The sequence below is a fragment of the Eucyclogobius newberryi genome, unplaced genomic scaffold (assembly GCF_026437365.1).
Source record: "Eucyclogobius newberryi isolate DKJ021-1_F unplaced genomic scaffold, fEucNew1.0.hap1 SCAF_3, whole genome shotgun sequence".
NCBI lineage: Eukaryota > Metazoa > Chordata > Actinopteri > Gobiiformes > Gobiidae > Eucyclogobius > Eucyclogobius newberryi.
The window spans coordinates 16938772-16953133 of NW_027315945.1; the positions used below are offsets into that span (position 1 = coordinate 16938772).

General features: G+C 36.1%; 1 long non-coding RNA gene across 1 annotated transcript in view; it reads right to left on the minus strand.

Moving 5' to 3' along the window:
* LOC140373978 (uncharacterized) overlaps positions 1-14362 on the minus strand; it is a 41435-nt gene that overhangs the window by 15234 nt on the left and 11839 nt on the right. Inside the window, exon 2 of the long non-coding RNA XR_011929057.1 lies at positions 3201-3271. This is a non-coding gene — a long non-coding RNA (uncharacterized lncRNA). The remainder of the gene's footprint in view (positions 1-3200; positions 3272-14362) is intronic.

Sequence of the window (14362 nt, forward strand, 5' to 3'; positions counted from 1 at the left end):
AGTGGGACCTAGCACCTCAGCTGCCTGGCAAATTCAATTTCCATTTTATATAGATGACGGAGCTGCATGGGAGCTGTGCTGGGAGGCTGCCAACTTACTGTATGTAGGTCACAAATGTAGGATAAGTGGATTTGGGCTTGTCAGGTCAGTGGAGGGAATAGTTACTGTCATTGGACATTTTGGGAACTTTAAACTTTAAAGTAAACATTTTCACTGTTTTCAGTTATTTTTCTTCATGACTACATTTCCTACTCTTATAAATATGAATTAATAATAATTACAAGTTTGTCGCTTTGATAAAGAATAGCACTTTGTATAGCACAATGTCTCTTTGTTTCTTTGTCTCTTTCCTCAAAGTCTGTCTAAGCGTTTTTTCTTCCACGAACTCTAAAAATATTGTTATTTTGCTATTCAAAAATAGACACCCCAGTAGTACCAATGTGTTCAATTGAACTGGAAGTAACACAAATAACTACAAAAACTAACATAAATAACATTGTTTGCCCCAGCGAGTTCAGGAGAGCATTAATCTTATTTTTAATCTCAAATAATTTAAAGTGTAAAGTATGTGAGTTTCAGTTTAAATAATAGGTATTCAAAAATGTTCTGTTTCCTGGAATCCCACACAAAAAACAATTAGCCTTTTTGGCCCAGACTAGAGGTTATTACTGTAGAAATGGCCAATACCACGTTAAATTGATTGAAAGGATTTTAGTAAATGACAACCCTGGGCAAAACTTAAAAGGCTGAAAATACAGGCAATTTGCAAAGATAAGTACAGTATTTAAAACATGTGACAAAATCTGTTTTATCAATACTATAACTAATTAAATGCTTCACATAATTGAACATCACTCTAAACATTCACCCACCTCTGCTAATATAGAATATATATTATACATATTTTGACTTATTGTATCCCTGTTTCTATGTTAACAGTTTGTCACTTCTTTTATCATGTGACTGTAGCAGCTTCCTCATAATGTCTAAATTTCCCCACAGTTCAGCGCTGTGTGCGGAGCCGGGCTTGTTAGTGATATTTATTGACAAAGGGGAACCATTGCAAATGTCAGAGAGCTCTGAGTGCTTGCTTTGAGCTGAGTCATACAAACTGAGTTTTCCAGGAAGTAGTCAAGAGGGTCGGCAGTGATACATTTAAAGTTTGTCAAAGTCTGCCCTCAAGAAACATAATTGCAAATACTGTTTTTAATATCACTGACTGTAATACTAATATCACATTTCCACAGGAGGGGATATAAACAAACACAGACAGTATGTGTGTGTCTACGTCCAATAAGTAAAAAGCCCCATACTTGGAGGCTGGCATTATTATATCAAGGGTACTTTTGTGCTACTGCCAGGTGTAATTCAGTAGATTTCTGAGGTACCGTAAATATACTATCTTGAGTACTTGTACTTGTGTGATAGAGTATAATTTTAGCCATGTAACTGTTGTCCCAATCAACTTTTGTCTCACTTCTGTCTTTGCTTCTGTCCAAACCTCACAAAACAACTCTTTTAAAATATTGATAAAAAATGCACCTAAAATAGCATTAAAAGTCTCTCGTAACTAGTGCTCTGAGTGTGTTATATGTGTACTTTTTACGTTCAAGTACCAGTGAGTGTAATTTTTGTATATATGTACATGTACTTACATTACTTGTACATTATTAGCCATGTAACTGCACTTTTACATGTGTACAAATTTGCACTACTACTACAACTACTACTACTATATCCAGGATTACTGCTACTGTTGTTGTTCCTTTTCATTTATATTTCAGAAATGTTATGTTCTTTTTCTTTTGCACGACTATGTTTTGATAATTGTACATTGTTATAAATGATCTTTTGCCTTGCCTTGTATTGTAAAAACGGCATATTAACAAACAGTTAAGATGTCAAGGATTTTCAAATGGCTTGTGCAGCAGTGGTGCTTCGTGTCCGTTGTGCCAGATTAACAGTTTTTTTTGTTTCCCAGTTTCTCCAAAGTCAATTTCAAGCACTTCTGGTTCACCTTCAAGGTCCGCTCTCAAGCTCTGCATATTAAATACAAATACATGATTAGGTTTTATGGCTCTGTTCCAGACTTCTCCTCTGCAATGTGCTTAGTAAGAATCATTTGCTACATGGCGATTTAAAAAAAGCCTATCCAAAGTTCTATGAACCTTGATGCTCTGTTGGTCCGGCTTTGTACATTTTGCTATGTACATGGAAATTGTCACAATGTGGATTAATGAATAATTTGAATGGATGAAGAGGTATTTTTTAATGGAAAATTATAAACACACACATCAGTTCTGAAGGGAATGTGCAGGAACAAAAAGGGGAATATGAAGTTGTAAAAAGGTTGGTCCACACAACTCCCACAAAACTGTTTTACTATGTGCTCACCACCATGTGAAGTCTGATGAAAGACTGTCTCCATGGCAAGCATGCGACGCCCCTGGTCAGGTCTGCGGAGGGGCCACTGACAGTTGAGGAGCATATTTTGTTTTTTCTTGTTTACTTTTTCATACATATTTCTTGTATATGCTACATTTCATGCGTGTTATGTGTCTATTTATTACATTGTTTGCTTTCTTTCCAATAAAAAAACACCTGTAATTTATTAACATAATTGCTAATTGCATAATTAACAGTATTGCTAAGTTTAATGCAATACTGTTGAACGTCTCTAGCAAAGCAATAACATCTCCTGCATACTTTATCTGTAAATATCACTAGGGGACGGCGATTAGTGGATGTGCGTTTGCCCCACAGTTTTGAGGGTTGTTTAATCCCAGCCCTTACCTTTACATACTGCGGTGTCCTTGGGCAAGACACCTTTTCACCCATCTTCTATGTGCGACTCATTGGTGGCAGTTGGAGGCGCTTGCGTGGATTGATTTCAAAATGACTCAAAAAAAAAAAAAAACACTGTGCAAGTTCATGTTGTGTTGTATCAGATGGTGTCCGCACCCAGAGCTGAGATTAAAACATGTTTCTTGCCACTCAGCTTCTATGAAAATGACAAAAACTTACCTAAATATGTCAAATCTTTCGTTTCTGGAATTAAATTTGTGAGGGCGACAAAAAAGACAAACAATAAATGCGTTTCAATCTCATCCAATCACGCCAAATGAAAATGACCTTTGTGTCTGCACAGTTGCACGGAGACAGACTGACGAGTAAACACTTTAATTTGTTCTGATTCCTACCTCGCACTTGGTTCTTGAGGCTGGTGCAGGTAAGACTCATCCCGGGCATCTAATAAGGGCTGATGGCCAACCTGCAGAGAAATGTCAAAGTCATTAATTTGTGTTGCTTTTAAATGATAATAAACCAGCAGCAAGCGAGAGAGGAGCTCAACAGTGTTTTCATTGTCTATGATCGCGACATGCAACTGGTTCCATGGCAAAAAGTTACATTTCGTGAGAGAAGTTAGTGAGAATAAACATGGCGCTTTGTTGTAGAACGCTAATGCGCTTAGTAAGTCCGAGTGCCTTCTGATCGAACTCCAGACGTTTGCTGACCGTCTTACTTTCTCGCCATTCTCTTGCCCTCATTTTCAACTTTTCTTTTGTATCAATAAAGTTAAAGGGTCAGAAACAAACAGAACACAATAAATTGCATAACGTCTCCGTTTTCCCACTGCATAACATAAACTTTTTGTGACCCCATGAAATTAAGTCATCAGAATGTTTGAAATTCAAGAATTGAGGCAAAATGGAGTGACACACTTTCAATTATTAACTGACATCAGATTCAAATAATAGCGATGTTAATGCTTCATCATAACAAATAAGCAACAGCCTCAAAGTTCCAGGTTGAGATGTCCATTAGTTTGCTTCTCGAGAACAAAAGAGTCTATATGCATATAAATTATATCTCCAAATAATATCTAAGCTTCATAGAAAGGATAACTTGTGGTAAAGTATGACATTCAAACCATTAAAAATGCTCAATATATTTATAGTACTTGTCAAATGAAATTGTAATTTGGAAAAAATGCTAAGAGCCTATCACAAATCTATCACAAATCACAATTTTTTTTGTAAAATTAAAATGTAAATGTCTTTAAACCTGAGTGTCTGAGTGGTTTTCACTTGACAAAACCACCTTGATTTTCCATATTTTATCATATTCTGAGCGTAATCCTAATTTCCTCATCCAAATCACTTTACGTCCCGCTTCACTTTTGCCTCCGTTCTCAAATGTAGTAAACTGTTTTTGTGTTTACACGTTTTTTAAAAAGTCTAGAAGAGCATAGTTGTTTCAAATATATGCATGATTGTAACATTAATTTCATTCATTCATTCATGTAGTCTTTTAAATCCCCATCGGACTATAGCAGACCACTATCACCTATTGTTAGCGCGGTGTCTATTGAATTCAGTGCTATAAATCACAGTCAAATTGGCCTTTAATGCCTGTGTCTGCGATTGTACGCCTACTGCTTCCCACTTACACTTGCTTAAGCCTATACATCAATTTATTATGCGCTCGGTCCCTATAGTGTATTTACATAGTGGCCTGCTATTGACTGGGCTGCCTGTTCGTTGATGAGATCCACGCATTGCCAATAATAAGCTCATTTATCACGGCCGCGGCTCCACTGTCCATGCCTCAAATATGATTATCAACATCGATTGGCTGAGAGGGAAGCAGCCGGCGTCTCCGGACCAATGGAGAAAGAGGTTGCTGGGGCGTGGGGGGTAAGTAAGCCTATTGATTCTGGCATGAAAGGTGACTAAATGCGATCCCAATAGTTTGTCTTTAAGAAGGGACTGTTGTCGAGGAGCAAAGGATGGAAAATGTAGACGCTGATATTTCACAAGTGGAAATTTGTAGTATTATTATATTGTTGTGTGCATTATGAACATAAATAACAGAAACAAGACCAGAGAGTAGAAGACAGAGTATGTCCCCATCATGTATCGGCCCTCTCAGAGATACTTTGTCCGTTCCAGGTAAAAGTACATTTTTCTATTTTGTAAATGTCTAAAGTTATCTCATTCATCGTTGATAGTTGGCTCTATCCCTGTCCTCCTTCACCATCGTCGCAGCCCCACATCTGAGATACATTTTAATAGTTTGTCTTTGAGAAGGGACAGTGGATGCATAATGTCTTGGAAAAAACATTTTACAAATCTGATGCTATTTGATACATTTAGAAATATTAATTAATTACATTGCAGTTTTAGAGCATTTTTTACTTTGTAAGAAATGTGTTATTTTTGAAAAATGTTGTTGCTAAGTAAGGATTTTCTTTTTCCAAATTGACATTCCTGAATTCTAAACATTGCATCATATCATGAATCCAAGCCTACATACCGTGGTACAAAAAAATCATGACACAACATATCATCATGTATCATTGCTCAATCTACTGTTTCTATAGAACTGAACATACAGTGAACATACCACAGTGATGAAACCCAATCTGAATGGGAAAGGAACCCTGACCTGAAAATATCTCTCATTTAAGCTTATCTGATTGGAAATAAACTCTTGAAAATGTGTGTATGAACAACTACATATATGCGTGTATATAGAGTCTCCTCAACTGCCCCAACCCGACAGAACCTCTGCTAAGCCGCACTGAGACCTTTTACTGAGGCGCAAAGGCGACAAAGAAGTGCCGTGAAAATGTTTTTGCGGCTGAACTTGGATTACAGTAAAGTGTATATCTATCAATCCAGCTATCTTTCTGTCATTCTGTCATTGTGTTTATTTTATGTGACTACAATTCGTGCTAAATAAAGTATGTAAATCTGCGCACACAATGGCGTATTCCTGCTGAGGGCCCCATTCATTCAGGTTCACTATTGTACACTAGTAGGCTCTGTTAACAAGCTATTTGACAGCAATATGCAAAACAGATAAGCTGTCACATTGATTTGAATTATATGGATGAATTAACTGTAATTTAAATGCATAGATGCCATTCAATAGTCCATTGTTATTCCTCTGACTGCGATTATCTTTTATGCAGGAAAACTATCCATGAATGTTTTATGGCACAGTCATCTCTAAAGTCATGCACGAATCATCTGACCGATCCTACTTGAACTATTACTGACTTTATCTGAAGGGAAAACAATTAAATAAGCAGAATTAGTAATAGGACTGTTGAAAAAATTCGACTTATTTAGAGATGAATCCTTCAATCGTTCAGGTGCTTTCCATGGTTAAAGAAGGTTATTATAGTGTTACATTTTTTGTTTTTTTGGTCTAGTTTATTCAATTCCATCTTCTGGCTCCAAGCTGCTTCATGGCTAAGCTACATTCTCTGCATGAAAAGAATAGCTGCAGATAAGAGTGACTAAAATTGTCAATGCACATTCTTATTGAGCTTTTTTCTTTTGATATGGGCCTCAAACTTTGATCCAACAATAATCATTGCAGCCAGGTCAGCACAGAAACGACTTTGGCTTCCTAAATGAAATATAAACTGTAGCTTGAATCAATCCGGCCGGCGCCGTACCGCGTTTACACAAAGGAGGAACTCATGAAACTGCGGAGAACAGTCGTCTTACCCGGAGATCGTCACGTTATCCCGTCGCAATACTGACCTAACCTAATACTGATGTGCAATTCTGTCGTATGTGCAATTACTGTTGGAATTCATGTGCAATTACTGTGAAATTCATGCGCAATCTATGTGCTGTCGTGACACATATTCATGTGCAATTACCGTCGGGATCACATGCAATGGTATTTATTTATTTGTCTATGGGAGTTTTTATTTAGTTTTTATTTATTTATAGGAGATCTTCTACTGAAAGTGTTTTTCAGACTTCCTATAAGTGATCTGTTCTTCTGTATCTACCTCTGTATCTACCTGCGTTGCACCAATGAAATTTCCCCATGTGGGACAATAAAGGAATATCTTATCTTATCTTATCTTAATATTTGAAGCACTTCCTGTTCCTCGAGCTTTTAAATTGCATGTTAAAGGACCAGTGCCTTAAAGGTAGTCTGCACTTTTCACGCCGTCCATAATTTACATATAACCTACTTTAAAACCAGCTGAATACCTCAAATTTCTGTCTGTTCAAATAAGCCATAATGAAGTCAGTAATTCTCCGAGGTGCGTTACATTATATTACCGGTCCCTCCGCGGCAGAGAATGAACCTACACCTCCTCCTCCTTTGGCAGAAAGCACGATGTGGAATTAGGGCGGCCTAAATAGGAGATAGAAATATGACAAGCTCCAGGGCTCGGTCAAAATTATACCTTTGAGTGACTGCTGCTCAAATGGAAGTAAATGTGTCCCTAAAGCAGGCTGAAAGCAGATGAATTAGACCCACACACATGTATAATGAGAAGGATGTGAATGGCACTGTGCATTCGATTAGCATAATCTGAAGTGACAGCATCATTAACAGGCTGGTTAACACTAGAGACACGGTTGTGTGGTAAAGTGTGGATTTGTTTTGTTTTTTTATTGTAATCTTAAATGCGTGTAATAAATAACAAATTGATACCAGGTCGTGACATTAAGATGTCTCTCCCGTACAGGAAGTCTGAACCAGGTTCTGCCACAGGACTCTCTCATTACAGGTCTTTTGCCCCGAGAAAAGGTTTCATATTTTGAACTGAATTGGTGGTTGCTGCTGTTGGCAGTCCTGTTTAATTGTGTTCTTTGGTACAAATTAGTTTTGTTGGTTTTGATGAAAGCTTATAGCAGATATTTTTTTTACTTTTTTTTGTTTTTAAATCCAAGTATAGGCAAAGTGTTTTTTTAAAATAATAATTTATATATGAATAGAGCCAAGGCAATTTAACAAAATATTATGAATTGTTAAAATATGATTAAAAAAAATGAGTAACCCTCCTCCCTTAATAGTAATTTTATTTTTGTTGTTATAATTTGAGGCTACTTTCTGCTTATTTTTCCCCCCCTTCTCTATATTTCATTATTATTTTACTAGTTAGTCATTTGATTATTAATGCATCTAATTTTGAGATTCTGTATGCCAACATTCCCTTTTAAAACTTAAAAAATAAAGTATTGAAATAAACAAAAAAGATTGACGAAAGTGTGCATAAAACAAAGTGGACTCAGTAAATGCTCAATTGGAGGCAAGGGATTTGTTGTGGTGAAATAACAGTAAATGAACTTTTGTTTCAAGTGCCGGCTGCTCACCTGTCTCCATGCCCTTGGTACTTAGTGAACTTTACATATTTATCAGTGCATGCATACATAATTAAACTAATGTTTTTTTTTTTTTAATCAAAAAGTCATTTTAAGGGCATGGATATGTGAGCAATAGAAATCTGTGCTGATTTATTTTGCTCCAATTTCAGTCAAAGTTTTGCTATAGCTGCCAGTCACTGCAATCCCAGAAATCTGCAGATTTCTTGTTCTTTCTTTCTTTTTTTGACGGATTAAAATATTTGACTTTTCTTATTTTCCTGTATCTGCAGTCTTTGTGTTTGTGTGTTGTGTTCATGAGGGAGAATTCATTGCAATTAACCCAAAGGCATCTGAAAAGTTGTGAATGTTAAATAAAATACTAACAACAATGAGAAAAGAAACAATAGGCAAGTTTACAAGAAACATATTTAAATTACAGAGAAGATCCAAAACTAACTAAATGAAACTAACTTACTTAAAGTGGAGACTTTACGGATTTCAAGCGTAACTGTCTTGTACCATGAGTGTTTTATTCTCTCTGTATCGGCAACAGTTGCTGTGGTTAATTACTCACTCAAATTCAGAAAATTAAAACTTTACATATGTTATTCTTGTAAACTACAAAAAACATAATCCTTTCTGATCATGGTGCAATTGATAGTCACATCAGATATTGTCATTTGAATGTCAGTTACATAATCTTAAATTTTAAGATTACATTTTTCCCCTTTTTTGGGCTCTCTAGCTCGTCTCCAAACTGATGTATTCTCTCTTTGGGCATCAGCCTCCTCTTCCCTCTGCGTTTATGCTGATGCAATCTCACACCTTCATCACCTCGCTTCACCCCAAAGCCAAGAGCCCAACTAAGCACAAGCTAAACAAGAAAAGAGCCGTCCAAAAGTAGGACTTAGAGTGAAAAAGCAGTGCCGAAAGCTGCACACAAACCCTCCGCAGCCCCCTGTGCAGAATGATAATATGGAGGACAACGCTCTGTCAGTCAAATAGGGCCTTTTTATCTGCCGTTAAAATACCTGCAAAACTCAGCTGGAATTACAGATTCACCTCTTTCCTTTGACCACAAACAAACATTTTTCTCTTTCTTACTAATTACTCTGCACAGAATGAGGGATTAGCCACTGCATACTGCATACTTCTGTACTGAAAATACAAGACTGGCTGTGTACACAAAGCTGTAGGTGTGCACATGAGAGTAGGCCTATTATGGGTCAATTTTGTCTGACTTGAACATTATTATTCAAAATAAATAAAGACTGATTCTTGAATACACTTTTAAAGTGTTAACATGACTTCAAAAACCTTATGCTCCAAGGTTAAAAGTTTGTACTGATTAAAATACTATATGTTTTTAACTGTGTTATTAGTCTGATTGAAAAAAAATATTTAAAAAAATGTTAACTTAAATATAGCGTGACTAAATAGGGTAAAACATTCAAAAGATAAGCCATGTTTTTCTCTTTCTGACACGTAATGATTTATTCAACACTTGGAGGTGTAGCACCTTTTTTCTCTCCTGCAGTGGGAAGCAGGAATGTTGAAAACATATTGATAATATGAATGTTAAATGTTATAAAATATAACAAAAATAATTTCTTTTGACTTGTATCTTAAACCCTGAACCTCAGTGTTTTAAGTGAATTTTCATGCCACACCGTATATTCAATGTTATGTATTCACATAACATTGAATACATTTTTGCACACTATGAAGGGAAAAAAACATTATTTAAGGCAAGGCAAGTTTATTTGTAGAGCACAAATCGTACACAAAGCAATTCAAAGTGCTTCACACAACAGGGAAAAAATACATTAAAATCACAAAGACATGACAGAAATCACAAAACCTTCATTTCTGGTCATTCAATTTAACATTTTGCTGACATGAATCATACATTTTGTCCGCGCTTAGTAATCCACCAGATGGAAACCCAAATCTATTGGACCACACTGGCAGACACTCCAGACACTCTTTCCCATATGTATTTGACATTTCCAGCGTGGCAGGTGTCTCCGGGATGGGCACACGCTTTTAAGAAAGTACTTTGTATTAGAAAGTAATTTAAAGTGATAATGCAAAACGTGTCATGTTTTGCAGATTGGTTTTCCCTCATACGTCTTTTGCTTGAGTCTTTCGTATGTTTACTTGACATGGCTTTTGAGTCATTTTAGTACAGCTGTTGGCTAATACTGTTGCGTATTCCATCACATTGACATTGTTGTTTTCCCCACGCTTATTCACACTAATCTTCAGACTTGCATGAATGCGTTGCCAGGTTGTGCGAGCGATTTCCAGCCGTACAGTTCCCTCCACAGTTCAAACGGCTGGATTGGAAAGTGCTGACATGGTGCTGGTCGGTTGGTGGCACATTTTGCTCTTTTGCCCGCTAGCACCCTAAATCCCCTGTTGAGAAGAGTGCTGTGAAATCCATTTAGGATGCTTTTTGGCAGAAAGCTTGTCATCACGCAGAAAAAAAATCCGCTCAATCCGCGCTGCACGCGTGAAATTTACAGGAGAAGACTGTCACAGCCGGATCTACATATTTCAGCTCGGAAACTCCTATTGTCTGTCATAAAATCCTACTTATGTTGAGTTTACAGGTTTCTGCTACAATGTACATGGTGGTAAACAAAGAACGAGAAAAATAATAATTTGTGCAATGTTTTTATCGATGTTTAAATCAAATGTCGTGCTGTATATTTGAATGACTCTTCTTAAATTTGGATTAGATTTACGAAACATTAAACACATAGTGGGATAAATAAACAATAAATACATTTATAATCGGTCAAGAACGATAAATGTGTTAAAAAATGGTGCTGAGATGAAATGAATTTGACTCTTTTTTCCAAACAAAATTTTCCCCTTGAACTAGAAGAGCTTGGTAAATTCAAGGTCTAGCCACTTTGGGATTTTTAACTGGATTAATGCTTCTTCCAAGTGCTTCTTGTTTTCAAATTGCATTTCAACCTTTACCCAATACAAGTCTTACAATGTAATTAACTGTTCCCATTTATTTTTGCTTGATTTTTTATGCTCTGCAGCGACAAAGGTAAAGGCTACTGTCTCCTTCTCCTTGTTTCATGTCTTTGTTCTTGCCCATTTCTTCTTTTCCCGTGTCTCCTGGCGGTAAACAAAGATGGCGGCAGCGTCACGCCAGGGTTAATCTTTCATAAAAACTGTCTGGAGACTTTTTACTGTGTGTGTCCCTGAGGCGCGCTGCACTGAGGAGCAGAACGGAGCTTTATGGTTTCTTTGTATTTGGCTGCGATTAGCTGCTGGAGCTACTTTAATGCCCCGGCAAAACAGACTGCATCAAAGGGAAGCCAGTCTTATTAGTGCCGGATAATCTTTTTAAACTATGAAATGTGCTGCTGCCTAATATTTTCTGTGTCCTGTGATTTCACTACCTGTTTGCTTCAAAAATTGGATTCATTTTATTCGTTTCAGATTTAATAATAATTTAACTTCTGTTGTTTGCCAGTTTAAAATGTAAATTGTAAAAGTAAATACAATGTATAAACTCAAGCTTTACACATGTCAACTGTAATTTAACTTATTTTAGTTACATGCATTTTTATTTTTTCTTTGATTAATAAGGCACATATTTGTATTTTTGTAGTTAGAAGGTTCAATTACAATTTTTTATTTATTTTTTTCAAAATAATGTAGTACTGATGAATATTAAGTGTGGAATCCTGAAAACAAATGTTCAATATTCTAATTCCAATTCTAATTTATCTATTTAAAGATTTTTTTTTTTTTTTATAGTTAGACAAAATTGTAGTTTATTATTTAAATGCCTTTGTTTGATTATTTAAACTATTTAGTTACATTGTGCCCTCACGAACCTTGCCTTTGTTGAGCCAATTTATGTAAAAATATTTGTGATATTGTCAAATAACTACACTCTAAAACATGTGGTAATCCTCACAGGCACACGTCCCCACTCTGCCAAAGACAAGTTAGTTAGTTAAAATTTGTTGAATAAACTAAAATGATCTGTTTTTGACAAATACCTTTTGAAGGGTTTAGATTTGTTTAGTTCGTATGACTTTACTTGATTTGTTCATGGTTCCCAAAAAAATGTTATACTTACAAAGTTTACAATTTTGCTCCCCTTTTCACATATGTACCTTTTTTTTTTTTTTTAATAACTTACTTTGAAACTACACAATCTGTATATTATCTAAATAAATCCACACTTACATACAAATTCTCTAAATTCTAAGACGTTTGACCCACAGATCAGACACATTTGAGTCCCCACATGCCTATACAAACATGCAGACACACACTCGGAGTGCAGTGGATCAGGCGTCTGATTCTGGGAACATATCGATTGTTGTAAAAGTGTCCGCTCGGCTACAGGTCTTTGGTTTGTACAGGCCCACAGTCAAAGTCCCACCCCGGGCCCACCGGAGCAGCCCACTCAGGAGGTGGGCCAGTCAATACTGTGGCTTCTGTTTGAAAGGCACAAAGACACCACTCACAAATGTCATGTCGGTGTGATATTCGAGCTTTATGACAAGGGAGAGTTTTATACAATGCAATAACATTTAACAACAAATTTAAAACGCAATTAAATCTGATTATATTAACTTGTTCTTCATTGTTTAAAATTATGGTATGCAAAATTGTTCATTAACCTCAATAACTAACATAAGTACATCTTTTCAGAAATGGTCCATATCTTGCTGTATTGGGAGTTATTGACACTTCCGGAAAAAACAACACCAATATTAAATGGCCTGAGTTCAAATTAAATTAAAATATTATTTTGATCTCTTTTGCTGCGATTTTAATAGATTTTATTGAGCAAATCCAATAGACACCAGATGTTTTGCATTTAAGCCTATTTTATTCTTACATATATATATATATATATATATATATATATATATATATATATAATATATATATAATATATATTTATTCATTTATTTGTTTAATTATTTGTATTTATTTTCAAGCATAGTCTATAGTTCTACTACTATCATTATCCATTGCTTGATGTGGCACCTTTACCACAAAGTAAGTTCCCTGTTCACTGACAATGGTGATATTTTTTCTGATTTTGGAATAATTGTGCTTTTTTCAATCAATACCTTTATTTCCCTTCTTTGTATTTTAATATGATATGACAAGTCAAGTCAAAGCAAGATATTTGTTTCATAATTCCACCAACTGTAACTTCAAATGTATTTTTGCAGTATTCAACCAAACTAAATCCTGCACATAAAGAAGCATAGTATAAATAATTGTGTAAAATCACGTATGCTCATATAAGGCATTGTATTTTCTCACCATAAAAGTAACTACATCGCTCTATTCTGCAATTGTACCATGAGCCAATCAGAAGTGGTCCTGATGCTAGCAGCCCTCTCTTCTTTCTCTCTCTCTCTTCCTCCATCGCTATTTCAGGTCAGGACGGGGGCTTTGTGTGCACGCCTATACGTCAGACAAAGGGCTCCCGTCCGTATACGCCGCACACGGATGGGGGGAGGCATGAACTGGAGTTAGACGGGGGTGGGCCTGCGGGGAGCGACCAGGCGTGTGAAAATCCACCTCCCCTCCTCCCCCTTCTATGCTCAGCTCTTTGTTGCTCTTTTTTCACTTTCCTTCACCTACAGATACTAATTGCCTCTTTTTTCAACCCCTCTCCCAAACTGCTACACAACTGCAGTCACTAGTAAATTACGTTGGAAAGTTTGCCGCCCATTAGAGCTCTCTTAGGTGTGGAGTAATGTAAGATGTGGAATTTCTTCTGCTGCCGATGGCGGTCGGAGCTACAGAATACAAGTACATACAGTATAGGAACTATTGGATACGACAATGTGTGGGTAGATAATGTGTGGGAAGACAATGAAAAATGAATGTAAAAAAACTATACGAAAAGTGTACACGTTCTTTTACAATTGTGTTCAAATAAAATGGTTAACTGGACAATTATTTGATGACTATTATATATATATGCTACATTTGTTCATTCACACAATAAAATAAAATTCAAATCTGACCTGTAAAATTATACAGTGACGCATCATTTCAACACAGATAAATTTAGAGGTTTCAATTCCTTAAAACAGAGACTTGGATGTTGTATCCAGACAAGCCAATGCATATTCAATCATTTGACACACAGTTTAAATGGCTTCTATTTGAGATCAGCAATTACTATCAGCCAGTTATTGTTAATGTATTCAAACCTACTTGCAGAG